Source organism: Sebastes umbrosus, chromosome 1 (genome assembly GCF_015220745.1).
Source record: "Sebastes umbrosus isolate fSebUmb1 chromosome 1, fSebUmb1.pri, whole genome shotgun sequence".
In the NCBI taxonomy this organism is placed as follows: Eukaryota; Metazoa; Chordata; class Actinopteri; order Perciformes; family Sebastidae; genus Sebastes; species Sebastes umbrosus.
Genome location: NC_051269.1, coordinates 38639408 through 38660216, shown reverse-complemented (window position 1 = coordinate 38660216; position 20809 = coordinate 38639408). Strand labels below are relative to the sequence as shown.

Below are 20809 nucleotides of genomic sequence, written 5' to 3'. Positions count from 1 at the left end.
ACACCCCTAAACACTATAAGGACAGGTATTACAATAGGTAACGCCCCTTAAACACTATAATGACAGGTATTAGAATAGGTAACACCCCTAAACACTATAAGGACAGGTATTACAATAGGTAACACCCCTAAACACTATAAGGACAGGTATTACAATAGGTAACGCCCCTTAAACACTATAAGGACAGGTATTACAATAGGTAACGCCCCCTAAACACTATAAGGACAGGTATTACAATAGGTAACACCCCTAAACACTATAAGGACAGGTATTACAATAGGTAACGCCCCTTAAACACTATAAGGACAGGTATTAGAATAGGTAACGCCCCCTAAACACTATAGAGACCACCAAAAATAAAGGCTGTAGGAAGAAGGGCTTCAGCAGTAATGAATTTGAGGTACTTAAATTGAAAATGAGACTTTCCAGAGCATAAGTACTGGCGTTACAGGAAAATCAAAAAGCAGCAAAGAGCAGTATGTAAGCCATTCAGAAACTGAACACATGCAATATCAAGGGTTTTTATGGACCAATAGTATTTCTTTAGCCCACAAATTTAATAATATATATGATATTTACATGTTTTTTATGTTAATCTAATTTAAAAACTATTTTTGTTGTGTCAAATAAACAACTTGTGTACTGAAAGAAATTTTTGAACAATGCTGAGAAAAGTTTGACCACAGCATCTTATTTTGTCAGATCTGTAGTGTCTTCTAGTTGGTTTCACTATTTACGAGTGATGCATCCTTACTCAGCTTCCTGAGGATGTCTTCCATCTGATAATCCCAAAACACTGTAAAGGTTTCGATTCTCTCACAGTGTGATCACATTTTGTTTTGAGGCGAGCAGCCAAAGGAAACGTCAAAGTCATGAGACTTGATTGAAACTACGCATCTCAGTACAGTGGTCCTACACACCCTGTGCTGTCTGCCCTTTAGTTCTCCTTGCACAATAACCCAATTACACTATGACAACGTGAGGAGTCAGGACACTTCAGGACACCGACTCAAGGTCCTCTCAGCATATAGAAGGCAAAGTCACGCTGGGGAAAACACTCATGACCAGTTCTGAAAACACCACAGACATATCTTTTTATCCAGGATATTTTCAATCGACCAAACACGGATTACAACATAAAAATGAAGGGGAAGAAATATCCAAGGCTGGCACAAGTCAACCAACATATTTCAGAGCAGTATGGCAAGATGTAAGATGTGATTTCGTTTAAATGTTTAATTTAGCAGCCCGTTCGCACAAAAAGGCGTATGAATGCCACGATAATGCACAAATCATTTAGCATGCAATACAAACTCCTTGTTGTGTAGTGTACAAATGACACGCGAAAAGGATAAAATGCGTCCTCATGACACGCGGAATGTCCGTGTCTGACTTCAATAAATAATAGACACTGTTTGAGTTTGTGTTACAAGATGATTTTTGTTGAGCTGATTTTCTTTGTTTCACATACAATGTGCCTCCGATTGATTGAGATTATTGTTAACAGGAGAAGCCCCCAGGAAAGTCCTCCAGACAAGGCATTAAACCCTTTAATGGTTTTCTCTAGAGCTCATTTTCTGAGTTGTGATATCTCCGTATCTAGCACAGAGCTCATCTATACTCCAAGGATCTCCCTGCAGTTTTCAGGACCAGCTGTTTTCAGGTGGCTTCCTTCCAACAAGTCTTGGCATGTGTCCTGATGGTGATGTTTTCACAGGTAATTACATTTTTCCATGCAGTTTAGTTTCAGAGGGTTTTCTGATTATAAACTTCAGTGACTGTGATAAATCTTATGTTATTGAGATTATTATTATCAGTATGATGCTTCGGATGTTTTTGTGATACTTTCAATGACAAAACGTTGGCTATTAGCTAAATACAGGTTGACACTGCTTAGTGATTGTAATGATTCAACAGCTGTGGACACTTCACATTCATCACTGTGGTCGTGCAACTTCTGCCTATAGGTGGAGTATCTAAAGTGTATAGGAAACTCTCTGTTTTCTTGTGTTTGAATATAAGTCGGTGACGGTTAGTTGAAAATCACACAGAGATAATCCATCGACCAGTCCGACAAGAAGTTGTACTGCACATTATATGACTTTTTCTTAATTCTATGTAACTATTGTATAGGTTATGTTTATGTATGTAGACTGTTTTATTTGTTGGGTTTTAGATATAGCTTTTGTCCATAAAAGATACATTTAAAATGTCTTATATTTCACTTTAAGGGAGACAAATCCATGCAGATTGTTGAAAGTGTACTTTAAAAGTAAATAGACATCTCAATTGACCATTTACTAAACTCCTCCCCCTAACCGTGATTGTTCAATCATAGCTTAGCAACTGTAACTAAGCACAGCTGACCTGTCAAGCTTTGAATTTCCTCAGGAAGTGGTGAGAGCGAGACCCAATACACACGGCATTTAAAAAGGTCAGAAGGTTTTTGTTTTTTGTGTTTATCTGCTTTAACGTGAGCTGCAAATGTTAGCATGTCCAGCTAACCACTAGCTGGCTTACTACATATAGAAGTAACCTACATTAGCCTACCACCAAAGGCAAAGGGCATGTTATAGACTTTTCTCACTGCAGATCTTTTGTCATAGTAGGAAAAGCACAGGTGAAATTGATAACATTAACGATGGCTCAGTACAATGAAGTGTCCCAGTGAGTCAGCATGCACAATACCAGGGCCTCCCCTAAGGGGAATGCAGCTATCATTAATGTTATTGAATACACCTGTGCTTTTCCTACTTTGACATGTCAAACTGTCTGCTGTGAAAAAGATCTATTAGTTAAGAGAGAGTAAATAGTTTTGGAGTCAGTATTAGCTAGTTACAGTTAATAAAATCTACTAACGCCAGTCGTCACCTCAGCCAACAAAATCCATGGTTGTGTGCTAGAAATGAGAAGAATTACTGCTAATTTCATGCGGTAAAGCTTAGTATAGTTTAGTTTTAGTTTAGTTAATTAACACAAAAGAAGTGATAAAAAAGTATAACAGACAGCGTAGATTGTGCAGGATATTTCCCCATGGTTTTGACCTATCTGGGATCATAAAGGGTTAAGTTAAGCAAGTATTGTGCAGTGATTACACATTTTATCCATTGCTTTAGATTGAACTGTCACTGCACATGCATCGTGGGTTGTATCACGAATGTTTTACATATCATCATATTCCTACACCCAGTTTTTCCAATAAAAAAAGGTTGTAATTTTTACAAGAAGACGCGGGGGAGGGTTAACACACGGTGAAGAAGAACCACTTAATTCATTCACCATGACCTGGAAAACACTAAAGACACACTGAAATGGCCAAGCTATCCAGAAGAATGAAGACTGGTGGTAGGAGGACAACAGCACAACAGCTGACCTGCTTAGAGGCCTGGTGAGAGGATGAGATGGGATGGATGGGTCAGTGCTCACTTATTGTTGACGTTACTTTATTGTCATCCGTCCTTTGTTTGTGTCGAGCTATTCATGAACGCATAAAGTTTGCTTGAAAGGGGATGCATGAAAGTTGGCAAGAGTTAATGTCTGTCAAAGCACAAAAGAAGATGACATTACCAGTCCATCAAGGTCACGGCTGATGAGGGGGGGTGAGTTAATCTGTCCTGGAGGGGGTGGGGGCAATCTGCAACTAAAGACCCAGAAGACAGGATGCACATTGACAACGGGCCAATGACTGTGGGACAGTGTGTCAGTCAGGGGGCCGCTCTCAGGAGGGAAGACCTCTCCATGTTAACATCTGTTCCAAAGCACGACATAATCCCCTTGTACTTAAAATTCATCGTTTCCTCCCTCTGCACAAACAAAGACCCCCTCACTTAAGACCGTTTGCATTCTCTGGTGCTCTCAGTTCTTTGACTTGGTTTATAAATCTGTGGATTTGTGTTAATTATCATTAAATAAATGACTTTAACATTTTCTTATCATCTTCGCATGATGTAAATAAAAGTTTTGCTCATTTGTCATTTGTCAATTCCAGCAAAGCAGTCATTGGCAATGAACATCTTTGGTCTCAGGTTCCTTCAGCAATGCTCATAAAATATATATCACACAAGTAAAAGTAAAGCAAAATGATAATCTAAGGGAAAAAATGGTGCAGTTAAAATATAGGGCTTAAATATAAACATAAGTAAATATAAAATAATAATGTAAATGTAAATTTTTTGGAAGACAGTATTTCAGATGGGAACATATAAAAACAAATAAAAACCGGATACAAAATAATAACAAACAAAACAAGAGTATTAATGTCCAAAAAGGAGTAGGTAGAAGTGAATCTTATATTCCCTACCCCTTTCTCACTTCTCCTTTATTAACTCATATTTCATAGAATGATAATATAATATAATATATCCCAGATGTATTTACATCCCAAATCAAATATATGAACAGCATCCCAAGTTTTATTTACAACCCACATATCCATCTGGAGTTCAAAAATAAATATAAACCAACCCTATGCATGATGAGAAGTAATATATGTACAGTACACAGAGGTGTAGACAGGAATGTAGTATGTATAGACAAGTAATCAATATGTATATATATATATATATATATATATATACGGAGGTGTAACAGTTTGTAAAACAGTATGTAAAGTATATAAAGGTAAATAAAGTTAGGTGACAATGGTACATTTCCTGTACTGTATGTGTTTGTTTACAGTACATAAACCAATTCCCAGAGAATACTACAGTCATTTTATTCTTCAGAATCTCTGCAATGCTGTCTTGGTATTATCATAATGAGAGTATAGCAGCTTATATGAAGTGTCATCAGAACAATAGCGAGTGGGCTAATCTCAACGGGAGCTGAGGCCAGGCAGAGATTTGGTGTGCATGGTGGGGGGGTGGGAGGGTACTTGGTGCACACATGGCACCGGGGTGAGCCTAATCACGGGCTCGCAGAAATCCTCACAAATAGGGAGGGGGATGGGGGCCGTCCCCGGGGTGACTCATTTAGACTTGGAAGAAAGCATTTTGTTCCAGCAACACACCCGGCCTTTTGCCTGGACATGAAGATTCATCTGTCTCTTTTCTTTTTTTTTGGTTGCACAGCTGAGATAGCTGAGGAAACGTCACCTTGTAGCTGCCCCTGACTCTCGGTTCAGCTGGTTTATAATAAACTGGACAGTTTCATTCCTCCCATTTCCTCGCTGCTGCAGTTTCTGTGGATTACTGAGCTTTTCAATTGTTCGGCCTGTCATGAAGCCACAACAGCGTGGCACTCCTTTCCTTCCCCTTACGGCGTAGTCACTGGAAAATCTGCAATATGTCTAAAATGTTACACACAATGTCCAAACAAACCTGTAAAGCCATTCTTGTGACTCACAGTGATTCTTTTTTCTGAAATGTAATGTTTTAATTGGGGCTGTCAATCAATTGAAATATTTAATCGCGATTAGTAGCATGATTGTCCATAGTTAATCGGGATTAATCGCACATTAATCAAATTTTTTATCTGCTCAAACTGTACCTTGAAGGGAGATTTGTCAAGTATAAACTCTTGTCAACATGGGAGTGAGCAAATATGCTTGCTTTATGTAAATGTATGTATATTTATATTATTGGAAATCAGTTAACAACATAAAACATTGACAGATATTGTCCAGAAACCCTCACAGGTACTGCATTTAGCATAAAAATATGCTCAAATCATAACATGGCAGACTGCAACCCAAAAGGCAACAACAGCTGTCAGTGTGTCAGTTTGCTGATTTGACTATGACTTGCCCTAAACTGCATATGATTATCATAAAGTGGGCATGTCTGTAAAGGGGAGACTCGTGGGTACCCATAGAACCCATTGTCATTCACATATGTCGAGGTCAGAGGTCGAGGGACCCCTTTGAAAATGACCATGACAGTTTTTCCTCGCCAAAACGTAGCGTAAGTTTGGAGCGTTATTTAGCCTCCTTTGCAACAAGCTAGTATGACATGGTTTGACAGTGATTTCTTAGTGTCATATGATATCAGTATCTTCACTCTAACTTTAAAACTGAGCCCGCTACAACTAAAAAAAGCGCAAGTTGCGTTAATGCTTTAAAGAAATTAGTGGCATTAAAATGAATTTGCCTCTGATTGGCATTTTCAATTGAGCATGACCTATGAAGAGCACATTACAATTCCCAATTGCAATGTTCCTATGAATTAATCCACACATGGGCTTCAATAATGCAATATAGATCTTGAAGGGATAGTGTGTAGGATTTGAGTACCCCTCCGTTCACTCCTCATTTACCAAGACTGCGGTAACGTGAGTCACCGGGTGCAAAACCATCGCAACGCCGTTCGCCTCGTTCAGAGGGCATCCTTACCGTAATAAAACTACTTTAGGAGCAACGGAAGTCAGACGGCGGCTGGCGGTATCCAGTTTGCAATCTGCAGCTCACGTTACCGCAGTTTCACAAGCGTGTCGGAGAACTACGGTGGCCTTCAGGTAAAGTAAAAACACAAAAGGTTCTCACTATAGTCAGTGTTTGGTTTGTTCGTTCTGGGCTACTGTAGAAACATGGTGGAGCAACATGGCGGACTCCGTTAAGAGGACCCGCTCAAGTGCGCCGGTCATCGATCCGGACTTTCGTAGTGGCCAAACGGCGGTACTGCAACTTCCGTGTCCGTCACGTGATGCCATTGGGCCCAAAAATACTTTTTCCCATAGACCTACATTGGGAAAGAGACGTCTGTAACTCAGCAGATAATTTTTTTTGAGGTGAATCAACTCCCCAGTACGAACACTCTAATAGCCCTTATTTAAAAAATGTAATTTTTAAAGTTGTAACAACTGAATCCAGACTTATTTTCCTTCCTCCGTTCATGTGAGTGAGACCCAGACCGAGGCTGGAGCGCCAAGCCGTGACAACGGCGTGACGTTGGGACCCCGTGACCAAGTCATGTGACCGAGCGGACGCTACTCTGCCAATCATCTCGGACGCTACTCCGCCAAGATCCGGGTACTTTTCCAGACGGAAGTCGAGCCATTTAGGCTTCATGCGCCACTGAGCAACTCTCCTCCCACCTCCAACGCTGTATCCAGTTCTCTTATTACATCCATGGGCGGACTCCGTGAAGAGGACCCGCTCCCTATGTAGATATGAAGGGCTCATTCTAAGCTAACGAAAACACAGAATATTAGTTTCAGGTGATTATACGCTAATGAAAACATTATTAATATTATATTACATTTCTGCCAATACATTCCTCAAAATGTTACACACTGCTCCTTTAAACCTATAACTCACTTAGGATCAGAAATTGTTGGATATTTTTCTGATCCATTTGGCTTCATAAAAAGTGTATAACTCCCTTGACAGAGTGTTTAATTCAATTTCAAATAGTTAATTGATTTCCAGCGTCAGTAGTGAGTTTACAGCAGAGAGCTCCTCTGTTGGTGCATCTGTCTGTCCCATCCTGAGAGGAGGAGGAGGAGGAGGAGGAGGAGGAGGAGTGTGTGGATGGATGATGGGACTGACGGACTGACTGTGTTGGAGGATCAGGGTTATTATACCGAACAGACAGCCGCTTCTCTTGCTGGACTTTTACAGCCCGGTTTCGGCTGAACTCTGCGGACTCTTCATCCACTGCGACCCTTTTTTATTCTCCATGAGTCTCCTCTGTTGAAGGAGAGGAAGAGGAAGGTGGCTCCATCTGACGGACCTGGAGCCGGCTGGATGAGACGCTCCGAGCTCAGACAATAAAGTGGCAGATCACAACAAAAGACACAAGGTGAGAAACGTTTCCTTTTTCATACAAACACAAACATTTAGAGCTTATTTGGCATTTAGGACTATTTTATTATATTTTTTCTGTTTATTTTAAAAACAATATAGTTTTTTTTGTGATCACCTGTAACAGCTTTTCGTGGTTCGTTTTGTTATTTTGCATTTTTAATAATAACTTGCACACTTAATTGCTTTTATTTTGGCACTTTAAAACGTGCATTTGAGTCATTTATATGATCTATTTTATGAAGTATTTCTGTGGGGAAACATGTCTTTTGTGCTTATGCCAATCCAAAATACAGCTTATTTTCAATAATAACTTGCACACTTATTGTTTTTATTTAAGTCATTTAAATGCTCTATATTTTATGCAGTATTTCTGTGGTGAAACATGTCTTTTGTGCTCATGCCTCCATCACCATATCAATCCATAATACAGCTCATTTGTTGTCTTTGAGTATAAATTGATCCACACCTCCTGTGAACTGGCAGCCTTCATGTCTTTTACTTGACTTCTGCTGCCTGAATGTCAGCTGTGAACTGTTGACATGTCAACATGAGTGCTTTGCTGGTCAGAAACTTATATTGGATATAATCTAGACAGTTGAAGCACATTGACAGGAGACAGTGGACACTAATGCTCCTTAAACTGAAAGGATGAAAAGAGAAAAATATATGTTTCTTTTGTTCTGTTTTTAAAGTGAAAATGAATCTTCTTTCTGTTGTGGCTCTGTGGTCAGCTGGTCTGCTCTCCTCTGCTCTGTGTGTGAATATCCTGTTTCCTGGACAAAACAAACAATGGAGAGGCAGGCATGGCAGGCATATGATATCCTGTGTGTGTGTGTGTGTGCATGTGTGTGTGTGTGTGTGTGTGTATGTGTGTGTGAGAGAGTGTCTGTGTGTGGTGCTGGCAAAAAAAACAGGATGAATACTTTCATCCAGAGCTCTAAAAATATATATCATAGATGAAAAGTAATGCCACACAGTGTGAGGAAACCCAGGGATGAGTCGTGTGAGTGATGCAGAACAAAGGCTCAGGTTTGTATAGGTGACAATATTGAATTAGTGCCTCATGAGAGCAACATGTGTCTCTGTGTCTCTTTCTGACACACACACAGAGAGACAAACTGCAAAGGCAGCGCTGCTTTGTGTTGACTTTAGTCTGGGATGTTCAGCTGCTTTTAATGGGGTCAGCGCTTCCGATTCAATAAAGCTATTAACCGTCACAGAATATTCCAACACCACCACCGCTGCTGCTGCTGCTGCTGCTGCTCGGCTCGACACAGATACACAGAGTTATTTGTCAATCAGGGTCCATTAACGACCTCATCCATACAAAGGCGGCCCTTTGAAAGAGTAAACAAGATTAAAAGACCACATCCAGTCAACCTGGGTGAGTGTGACCTGAGCTGATAGTGTCTTCCCACCTCTCCTCAAAGAGCCCCTGTTATTGTGTCAGAAGTTGTTCATCAGCATTTCTCTGCCTCTTTCCCACACATCTTTATTATTGCTCTCCTTCACAGAGGGCTTGAATGGGAGCATTTGTCAGTTAGGCTATGTGATACTGTTGTCATGCAGGTTCGTACAATTCAACACTTCTGCTAGAGAAAACAAGTTCCTGCCCGACTGGTTCTGACGACAGAAAGATCAAACTCTTGATCAAAGCCTGGCGTGTGACAGATGTAAGTGGGGAGAGGGGGGGTCCTTGCAAGTTACACATGCTTTCTTTATGTACAGGGAACAGGTAACAATATGAGTTAATGTACATGTTGTATATTTAGAAATTCAACCTATATCAAAATCATGAAAGCCTTTTTCTGGAAGGTATCTATTAGGAGAAAGTTTGTTCAGAATCAAAACAGAGGACGGACAGACATTGAAAAACATTATATAAAAACTTAAAGGGGTACTTCAGTGGATTAGTATTCCACTTACATAAAGTTGAGGGACTCACAAGGGACGGATTAAAAAAAAAAAAGCATCAAAATTGAAGCAGCAGAGGACAGGAAATCCTGATTTTTAGACTTAGTATGAGTTAAGCAACAAAAACACTGGATCCCACCAGCCTGGTCTCACCAAATGGTGAATGACACAACAATTTGTAAGTCATTTTGCATGCATTTACAATGCCGTTCTTGCTTTTGGCGTGTCATTTCACGCCATTTGATCTGTACTGATTGCAATGTAAACGCATCCGTGTGAATATGCAACGCTCAGAGCGAGTGACGTAGAACAATCAGCGACGATCAGAGCAAGTGAGGAAGAGAAAGTGACGTAGTATAAAAAGTGAGAAAGACTGAAGACATATGTTGGGATGGGGGCGGGGGAGTGCGTGGGTCAAAGAAACACAGGACTTTCAACCAGGTGACCGATGTTTGTGTCCTAAAGTGTTGTTGAGTTGTTTTGAAGTTACATTTGTGACGTATTTTCTGTAATTATGTTACGTTGTTTCCGTACGTATTTCACTTAGTTGAGGTAATTATTTTAAGCCCAACCATGATGTTTTTTCCCCAAACATAACGCCAAATTCACAACAGGCAGCGGCAAAATGCGGCTCGCCTCAATAATGACATTTTACTGTGGCTGGGAGGCGTTTTCATGTGTCTCAGGTGGAAAGAAACTCTTCGTAACATAGGTCAAACAGGATCTGTTTACTGATTGGCTGCAGGTCCTCTCTGGCTGCTAAAATTGAAACTTTTCCCAACTTTTAGTTTGGCCGCACTCAGACGCAGAATCAAACGGCCGCAGCTTGCTGAGCTTGGGAGCGTCCTCCACAGCTTTTCAAAGACATTGCACGGCAGCTCGCCGCAGGCCGCATTTCGCCACTGCTCTGGTGTGAAATCTGCGTAATTAATTGGTTTCATTGCCTAAAAATAACCGTGACTGTTCACGGTAACAACGTGGCGTTAAATTACACCGGAAGAGCCGCTTCACAATGCCTAAAACACGTTATCATGACCTATTATGTCCTTAAAATGTTGTACTATTTATACGCCTTACCATGAGATCAGGTTGATCCTACAGTTTAGCCCTTATGACATCATCAGGGTAAGACTTCGGAGCGCTCCCTCCAGAGCAACAGAAGACATTCAACCCTATAGTGCCCCTTTAAAGCAAGACTGTGTAACTTTAGTTAGTGTAGTTTAGTATTTAGCTAAAATGCTAAGCTTTTATAACAGTAACAAAGGTGGGAAAGAGTCATAAAGTCAGCTAACTGGCTGTGTGTTTTAAACTGAGCAATGGTGTGTTTTATCTCTTATGAATTATACTCTTCATTTGTAAGAGGAAAAACGTGTTATTTTGTTGCTCAAACGTCACATCGTCGCTTTAGTAAGCAGTTACTCTGTGACTGACAGGTGATGTCTAAGTACAAGGCAAAAAGCACCAGATCAACGAGTGCATTTCTGTGTTCAGAAGTGGAAAACATGGAGGTTGTGGATTGGCACTTTAATATATGTAAACAGGCCTGCAGCTTGAGCCGTAATGGAGGGTCAGGCACTGGAGTGTTTTCTAGAGAGCGTGTTTGTGGGTCAGCAGTAATCAATAGGCTCAGCAGTGGAAATCAATCCAGATCAGTCCAGAGGGGGCATTTGAGTTTGGGGCCTCGCTTGTTGAGTATATGTTTAAATGATTTAGTCCAAAAAGTTTAAACACAACTGTCTGAGTGCTCCTGTGTTTGCTGTAAATGTCCCCAGTGCTCCCGGTGCCCCCTGTAACATAATCACTGCAAACACGGTTCACACCGAAAGTTGTGTCAACAGGAATCTGTTCCTCATTGGCTGTAGAGAGTACAGGCACTACATCTCTTTTCCTTGTTTCGTGTCTGCTTTGTCCCCTCAGACAGGACATCCTGAGTCAAACAAAGAGTCTGGACCTTAGTTTCACGTGCAAAACACAGACATTGTGAAACATCCCGCGTTCATTGTGCTTTTTCCAAAATTTACGATTCTTGTATGCAAGAAATACCACGTGGAAAGAGTTTTATGAGACCACAATACTGTTGTCTTTTGTTTGATTTTGAGGGGTTTTGGTGCTTTAATGTGGTGTGGCTGTATAGTGAATAATGATGTTCAGGGTTGGTTTGTGTTTATTCCCCTTCAGAATACAGCAGAAAAACACCAGCGTCAGCCCCGGAGAGTGGCTCTCAGCTGGCTGCTAACTCCTCCGGGAGCTGGTCTCCATATCATTTAGATGAAAGAGACTGCATTAAAACAAGCTACAATCTGTTTAAGGACAGACACTTCCCGGTGTGACAAACCTCCCCTCAAAATGCAGCGCTCCAACCCGCCTCCTTATGAATTATTTAAAGAACGGACACCAGGATGGATTTATAGGTTACCCATGTGTATCAGTGGCTATTGACCCGAGCACTTCAGAGTAAAAGCCTCCCGTCCCCGGGGAACCGTAGTGGGAAATTAATCACAATTCCAACAGAGCAACAACGTATACAAATTAGGTGAAACAGTAGGTTGGTTATACATCATCATTTACCCATCACGATGACATCTGTTTTAATAAGACAAAGCAAATAGTAAACTTTATTTTACGCTCCACTCTTCAATAGATAAAGATGTTAATATGTGTCGGTTATGTTCAGCTTTTATAGCTTCATGATATGATTCTATGTATTTGATTTAAGTGAATTAATTTTCTTGAAAACGTTACAGATGAAATGAAGCCAAAAACTAATCTCTCCTAATTATGAAAATTCAAATACAGCGGCTTATGCAAAGGGGCTTTCTTTTTGTGCAATTATTTCGCACGTCAATATATTTTTTCAAACTGTTGTTTTTGTCATGAATGCTTTCACACAGAATGTGAATATTATGTGGCAAAAAAGCGACGTAATATTTGATTTTTCTGAGCTTTCACACCGCAAATAAAGGCATCAACCAATCACGTTATGCGAAACAGGTTGAGTTGCGTCTTTATTTATAACGATAATAAAACAACAACACGGAGGCTCCGTAGTCCGAACCAAGACAGTAAACTTTATTACTCCTTTCAACCTTTACAAAGGCTATCTTTCACAATGAAAGTCCTAGACAATATATAATATAATATGATATAATATTCGCAGGCGAGTATGTCATTTGTTCCTCATGCCCTCTGTGTGAAAAGGCCTTAACCCTTGATTCTTTTAAATGGTTTTAGACGATAACTACATTGAAACTTATTTTATTTGTAAACAATATTTCAAACTGAAGATAGGGAAATCCTTATTCATAATGGATCCTGCGTTTAAGCCAATGAAAAACTCAATCCAGAGCCAAAGTGAGACCAGAACCAGAACTGTTTCAGAAGAAAATCTCAAAATGACATTACTCATTTTGTAATCATGCCACTTACTAAAAATGCATCCCTATATGAAAAAACCTTGCTCGACGGTATGTCATGCAGTTCCCTCAATTTGTCTCGACATGAATGGTACAAAAAAAAAAAAACAATGTAATATTGTTGTTTGTTTTATTTCTGTTTTTACAGAGCGGTCCAATTCCCACAAACACGGCTGAGATTAAAGGTCAGCAATCTGACAGCAGAGATAGCAGTGAAAACATTGGATTGCAGTGTCAGATTGTTAGGAGAGTTACAGAAATTGCAGCCCCTGCTGTTCCGATGTCGGAAATGTGTCTGAGGAGCTGTTTGACAATCCGACAAGCACTCCTGATGGAATCTACTGTATGCCTCAGACAAAGTGCAGCTTGTTGGATTGAACCCTTCACCTTTCTGACACTGGTATCGTGTCTGCGTCCAGGTGTGAAGAATGAAAAAGTATTCAGGAATTGAACTTCTCTCTCAAGTTCTTGTTTTCGTCTGTACGAGTGCAACGCCATGAATGTCTTTGAGGAGAGACTGTCAACAACATTTTCTCCCCATTTGTATGACTAAAAGCAGGCTTCTCGCCTCGAGTGTGGCCATTCAGAGCTGGTAAACACTTTTGCCTTAAAGGGATAGTTCGGGTGTTTTGAAGTGGGGTTGAATGAGGTTCCTAATCCATAATCAGTGTATTACCTACAGTAGATGAAGGTCGGCACACCCCCAGCTTGGAGAAACGAACAGAAGCACCGACACCGAAGCAAAGCAATGTACTGCTGTGGACGGGGGGGCCAGCTGCAAAACGTATTTTAGCCACCTAAAAAATGTATATCAGTGTACGCTATATTTAAAATATTTTCACCGCTCTATCTTCGGCGTCAGACAGCCTTAACTTCTCCTTTCTTCTCCGACGGGGAACTGAACTGAAAGTGATACTTATCTATTCTCTCTCCAAAGCCACCAGACTCGGATGACAAAAACAGTATAGAGAAGTTCACTTTCAGTTCAGTTCGCTGTCGGAAAATATTCTAAATATAGTTATAGTACACTTAAACGGAATATCAGTTTTTTTTTAGTGAGCCTTTGTTTTAGGTGCGCTGGTCTTGGTACTCCTGTCTGTTTCTCGATGATGGCGGCGTGCCGACCGTCACCTACGTAAGTAATACACCTACTGTTGATAAGCACCTCATACAACCCCACTTCAAAACACCCGAACTATCCCTTTAAGACGCAGGCCGACAGGTTGTACGCTGAATTATTAAATCTCTTATGTGTTTTCACCTGCAAAGTTATGGTATATGAGGATAAGGCAAAGCTGTACGTTAAAACAGAAGAGGACAGTTTTTAAGGATTATTCAGGATGGTTGTTGTGTCCTTCTTGATATTTACCGTGTAAATTTCCTACCAACTATTCAATATTTAAAAATCTAAATGCGGTGTGCTGCTGCTCAGGTGAGATATAGATCCTCACAGGGGAGCACCTGCTTCCTGGTGGGTTCATCCATAACCTCAGGCAGCAGTCGAGGCAGCCTTGAACCCAACAGATCTATGCAGCGTTACACTCCAGAGCAGAATATCCCTCTTTCTGTTTGTGTTCTCCTCCTCCTCCTCCTCCTCCTCCTCCTCGTCCTCATGTGTCTCTCAGACTGGGATGTAATTGCTGTGAGGCTGAGAAAATGAAAATCACAACAAAGCGAAGCCCTCTATCACCTTTTTTTCTCCGTCTGTGCTGCTGTTGGCTATAGCCTAGCAGGTTTTTGGAAAGAGAAAAGGGGCGGGTGTCTTCACTGTAATTATGCTGCTTGTGTGCCTCTATCCATCTCTCCATCCCCTCTCTTGTGATCACTCTCCATTTTTTGCCTCTTAAATACACACTACACAAATCACATCCACACACACACACACGAGGAGAGCGGTGTTAGGGCTGATGTTGAGGGGATGTTTGAAAGCCTGACTGGTAATGACCGTAATGAGACTCCCTACACTGTGAGTGTGTGTAAGGTAAAGGGGGGAGGAGGGCGGAGGGCGGAGGGCGGAGGGCGGAGGGGGTGGACGGAAAGGGCCTGAGCTGCTATTATTACCCTCTCAGGCACAAACAGAAAAAAGGTACATGCGATGTCGAGTCTGGAAAAAATCAAGCAGACGTACCCCACAGCCTCGGATCCACAGTGATCGATAGAGCTCAACGCTGTTTCACATGTTTAGCGCCAGAAGGGATCGGGGGGCATGGTGAGGTTTCTGTGAATATGCAATGCTCCCGAGTCTCACAAACCCCCACAAAGTAATTTCCTGTTGAGTCGGTGCATGTGCTTGATTCTTCGTCTTCAAACCTTACCTCAATGAGTTAATTTTGTTTGGGTAGTTTTGTGGATTTGCGTCGTGGGTGTCATTAGGGTGCGGTGTGAAATGGAGGCTGTAGCATTCATCATTAATGGAGTGTTATGTGAGCCTCCTCTTTTACTGGGTTTATACTGGAAACCAAAACCCCAACACACACACACACTAGATCCCAGACACCGGCGCTCACCCTCCAACACATATCCCCTGCAATTTAGAAAGAAAGAAATCATCCAGCTGCAGTCACCTTCACCGCCGCAGCTTGGGGATGAGGAGGAGGAGAGGGGACGGGAGGGGACGGGAGGGGAGGGAAGTCATTATCACCTGCCACGTGGACCGAAACCGAGCATCCCGCTGGTCCACTCAGGCAGGCCGCCCTGAGCTCTTTGACAGGGACAGGGACAGAGAGGGGCTGTGGGGAAAGACTGCATGTTTAGCAGCAGCAGCATGGAGGACAGATGTAGGTGTGTGGTGACACAGTGACGAGGAAACATGTCAGAGGAAGGCCTGTAATTCAATAGAAAAACACTGTCTTTGATCGTGAGCGCTTTTCAATGTTGCATTGTGTTCCTAAGAGGCTTGGCTACTTCCTTTTGAAATATACCTATATATGAGTGTGTGTGTGTGTGTGTATACCCTTTCACCTACTGTACTGGACTCTATTGTAACAACAGCTGGTTCATACTTCTGGAACAGTCATATTTACAGAAGCAGCTCAACACAACAACTTCACAACAACATTCAACTCTTTAGTCGTAGTCAATGTGCAGAAATGAGTGATGTCTGGACAGTGTTTGGTGATACTGTGGACTGTGGGTAGTGTGCAGGGTGCAGTTGTAACAGGTGTCAAGCACACTGGGAGGAAAGATAATACTGTATCCTCAGGGGAAGGCAGTGGCTGGTTAGGCTGAGGAAAATTAATGAATGGTGGTGTAAGCATGTGTGCAGATACATTTATTTATGTCTTCCAAACCAAATTGGGAATGTTTACTTGACAGTGATGCTAAAATGATTAGATAAAGGTACAGTGTGTAGGATGCATCTAGTGGTGTGGTTGCAGGTTGCAACTGAGTACCCCTCCGCTCACTCTTCTCTCTCCAAGACTGGGGTAACGTGAGCCACCGAGTACTTTAGGAGCAGCAGAGGTCAGACAGCGGCTGGCGGTACCACGGTTTTGCACTCTGCAACAAGCATGTCAGAGAACTACGGTGGCCTTCAGGTATCATACAAATGTGAAAGGCTCTCTCTAGAGCCAGTGTTTGGTTTGTCCGTTCTGGGCTACTGTAGAAACATGGCCATCTCCATGAAGAGGACCCGCTCCCTGTGTAGATATGAAGGACTCATTCTAAGCCAATGAAAACACAATGATTCTTAAGGGTTAAATCAGCAGCAACTGGACTTGGTTTAGATTCTTGAAGACGTTTCACTTCTCATCCAAGAAGCTTCTTCAGTTCTGATAGTTATATTATATTCCATTTCTGCTACTAGATCCCCCGAAATGTTACACACTGTTCCTTTAATTAATTGATGAGTCGATGGACCGATAATGTAGCAAATTTCGAGTAATAATTCATCTCCTTTCCCCAAGCAGAATGCTAAACTTTTATTGTTCAAGCGAGCTTTCAAATGTGAGGATTTGCTGCTTTTCTCGGTTTTACTGTATATCATTGTAAATTTAATATATTTGGTGTTTGGATTATTGGTTTAGATTAATGTATCATGAAAATAATCTCTGGTCTCAGCCCTATTTGACAGATGGGATAGCTAAATGGTTACATGTGTGAAAAGAATGATTTCCACTTCACCTTTTTTCATATCTTTTACATTGCGTAGGCGTTAAACAGATGATCACTTTAAGTGATGGTTTATTGTTTTAGAGTCCAGCGGTTTTCAAAGCAGGAGGCGGGTATTCCCCGGGGGACTCCAAGCTGTTTCAGGGGAGGCTCAGTGAATGGAAGTGAAACAGTATTACATTAGGTATCAAAAGAAGGTCACATAGAATAGCCTGTATGTGTGTGATTTGGTTAAAGACAGCAGATACAGTAGTTTGGGGGAATTTTACTGTGTTTCCCAGAGTCAGAAACTAATAAATGCCTTAGGACAGACCTTTTTATGTATTTGGTGTACGCTGAATGTTATGTCAAACAGCAATACTAGGCTAACTTGGCCTTAATTGTTGAGGGTCTATGGGATCAAATAACATAATAATGATCCCATAGGCATAGGTAGTCAGCTGAAATGGTTAGGCTTTTTTCAGCTGCACTGTGGTTGACATTATGTGGCTCATCCCTTGATTAGCATGGACCTCCCCTGGAATTTATTTAACTGTCCAGGTGACTGATGATCTGTGAGAATGGCTGAAATGAAATGCCATCCCCTGGTAATACTTTCACATTGCATGTGGGTAAATGATCTGCACACAGACGGTCTCAGACTACTGTAAGGCTGCCACTGAAGGAGCATCAACAATTAGACAACGTAAAGCACAGTATTCAGGGAAGTATTTCACTTTCAGTAGATAACAGAAGGTTTTGTTTGGCAGCTGATTTGTCGTTGTGTTTGTGTCCACCTGATGAATTTAAGTCCAATATTTACTCTCCTTTTAGCTCTGATTTTGGTCTCCACCAACTAATAAAATTGCCTGGCTCTTTTGACTTTTCTCACTATCTAGTCGCTAACTCTGTTTGTCTGCCGTTTGGTGTTGGGGCATAAAACAGCTACCTGCTGCGAGCTGAAGTTAACTTGATGAGAGCCATGAGAGTCAACCAAAACAAGTTGCGGACCGTAAAACCAAAACAATGAGCTTAAAAATTCAGAAACGCTCCATAGAGCAGCTGAGGGGAACTGCAGAGCCAACCCGTTCTCACTCCCAACTCGTCAAATACCGCAGATTGGGTAGCACCCCTCGGCATCGGAAACCAACATACGGAGGTACCCTTTAGCAACAGTTTGTGACAAATCAGGCTATCAACTAACTCCAATGTAAACCCACCCGTGGCGTCAATCGATGGTCGGAGCAAGTGACGTAGTATTATTAGCCTGAGAGTCCGCTAATGGCGGGCGGGAGGGGTGGTGGATGGGTCAAACAAACGCTTATTTTGACTTATTTAACCGTGAGTCACGTGAGTCGTTAGTCACAGAAGTCGAGTCAGTGAAGTTAACGTCAAGCACGACCGTTTCCTAACCCTACCTACGTGGTTGTGTTGCCTAAACCTAACTTCCTATGAAAACAGTTTCTTTTGAAAGGACGCTATGCATGTAACGAACAGATATTGACACGCCGTCCCCGGTCCATCCAAAAGTACCGCATCCCGTGCATCATTGGGGCATTTGGCGAGTTGGAAGTGAGAATGTGTCAGCAGAGTCAGGTGATAATTCTCTGTTGGTTTGTTTTGAACGACGGTTTCACATTACACAGTGATTTAAAAAACTGCAAAAATGGAAATATTGATAAATGCAGCCTGATTTTTTCCAGTTTCTCATCTCCCACCCTCGCCTCTTTTGTTGGATCTTCACCTACTTTACCATAAAAAACGTCTTTTCTAACCAATAAAATATTGAAAAGCAATGAGACATGTTTTCCATCTGCAGTGCTGCAGCTGTTTCAGAAGTACTGAATTAGATGTCCTAGCAGCAGTAAAGCAGGAACAGATGCCCTGTTCTGAGGCTCTTTTTTTTTCTACAAGCTCTACCTACTTATAAATCCCCATTTGACTCCCAGTGAACTCACCCGCCCTTCAAATCATGGCACCTCTTGAAATCACTCTGACAGAGCTGGAACCTTTGAGAGCTTTCAGCCCACCGAGAGCTTTTGTGTTCTTACAGCAGGACAAAAATAGAGGTTTTCTGCCAAGTTGTTGGCTTAATACTGACATGACAGCAGCTAGGCACAAGGGGGTTTTACTGTTTTTGTTTCAAAGTGATGTCTACTTGTGCCACACAGGTTTCTGCAGGCTGTCTATACAGCTCGTTGGCTAGTAGAGAGCAGTTTTCAACATTATCTGGATCAGTTGTTATTTCTCAGACAGGCCAGATAAGGCCATGTTAACTGATCTGATTATCAAGTTAGTAAATTGGATTGAGAGTGATAAGCCAGAGGGTCCTATTACTGTACATCATCTAAATGCAGATATCAACTGCCAGAACTCTGCTAATTGCAGCGGCTAAATGGATTTAGACACTTCAGTGTCTACACACAGTATGTAAATGGTTTAATTGAAGGGAGCTATAATGCTTGAAGGGGGTTTTTAGTTTTCATCATGACTACACTTGTTAAGGGCACTATTTTGTGATATCAGAATGAACCAATTTCCTCAGTTCTAAAACCAGATTACAAAGAGACAGTATGCAACATGTCAGCAATCAAAGTGAACATCCACAAATAGGATTTTATGGTGATGCAAAACAGGGATCTTATGTTTTAGCTCTAGCGGTGTAGGGCTGGATGGCAATGGCAATTTGTCGGTCAGTCTATTGGATAGATTTCCATGAAATCCGCCCCTTGGTTACTGTTGCTAGGTCGGACAAACTTGACAAAAAGAAACATGGAGACGCCGGTTTAGTCGCAGCGAATGTTCACATATTAACACACTAAACTAAAATGGTGAAAATCATAAGGCTACCTGCTAAACCTGATCATGTTAGCATGCTGATGTTAGCATTTTGCTCAAAGCACCTCTGGGCCTAAGTATCGCTGATGGATGTATAATAAGACGGTGCCGCCGCCGCTCAGACTTGCTTCCAATTGTTTCCAGTGGCCACTCGCGGTATTGCAGCCAAGTGTTGCAGCTATTTTCCCCATACTCCCATAAATACTTCTCCACACCGAACTACAAAACAAGGCCGTTTATGACTCTTTCTATTCTGAATTTTTGATCCATGGAGGTTTTCATCGAGCCGAGAAAAGCATCAGACATCATCACAGTGTAGTTGTGATGAGGCCGAAGTCTATGGACAGATCTGTAACTCCCGGGCGGGGCCAGCTGGAGTAACACGGTTGTGTCTACAATTAAAAAAACAGCAAATTGGGGAAACTCTGGCGAGATGGTTAAGGTTAGACATTGACCTTGGATAGTTATGGTTAGGATAGGTCATCGGGCAGCGAGTCTCGCAAGAGATTTTGCAGATCTCAGATGAGATTTCACAATTTGCAGGTTACCTTCTAGACATGACCGAGTAACACTGCTGCGTATATTCAGTGGGCCGCATCCCCCGGAATTGAAAGTGGAAGCTTTTTTTACCGTATGCGCCAGGCGAGCATTTCTCATTAGAATAAATCGGTGCCACCTTGGGGTCCGGTATCCAGTTCTCATAATACATCCATTGTACCGTCTCACAGAGCAGCTAGCATCAGCTGAAAGTTGAGGTTTAGCTGTGGCTCTTAAACTTGCATTTGAAGAAGCATAATAAACTGTGGCCTTTCCC

General features: G+C 41.7%; 1 protein-coding gene across 1 annotated transcript in view; it reads left to right on the top strand.

Moving 5' to 3' along the window:
• The first annotated feature begins 7505 nt into the window (after positions 1-7505).
• The window catches only part of frmd4ba (FERM domain containing 4Ba), a 62965-nt gene continuing 49661 nt past the window's right edge, over positions 7506-20809 (top strand). The window contains exon 1 of the mRNA XM_037770825.1: positions 7506-7736. The gene's annotated coding sequence lies outside the window, so the exon portion shown is untranslated. The remainder of the gene's footprint in view (positions 7737-20809) is intronic.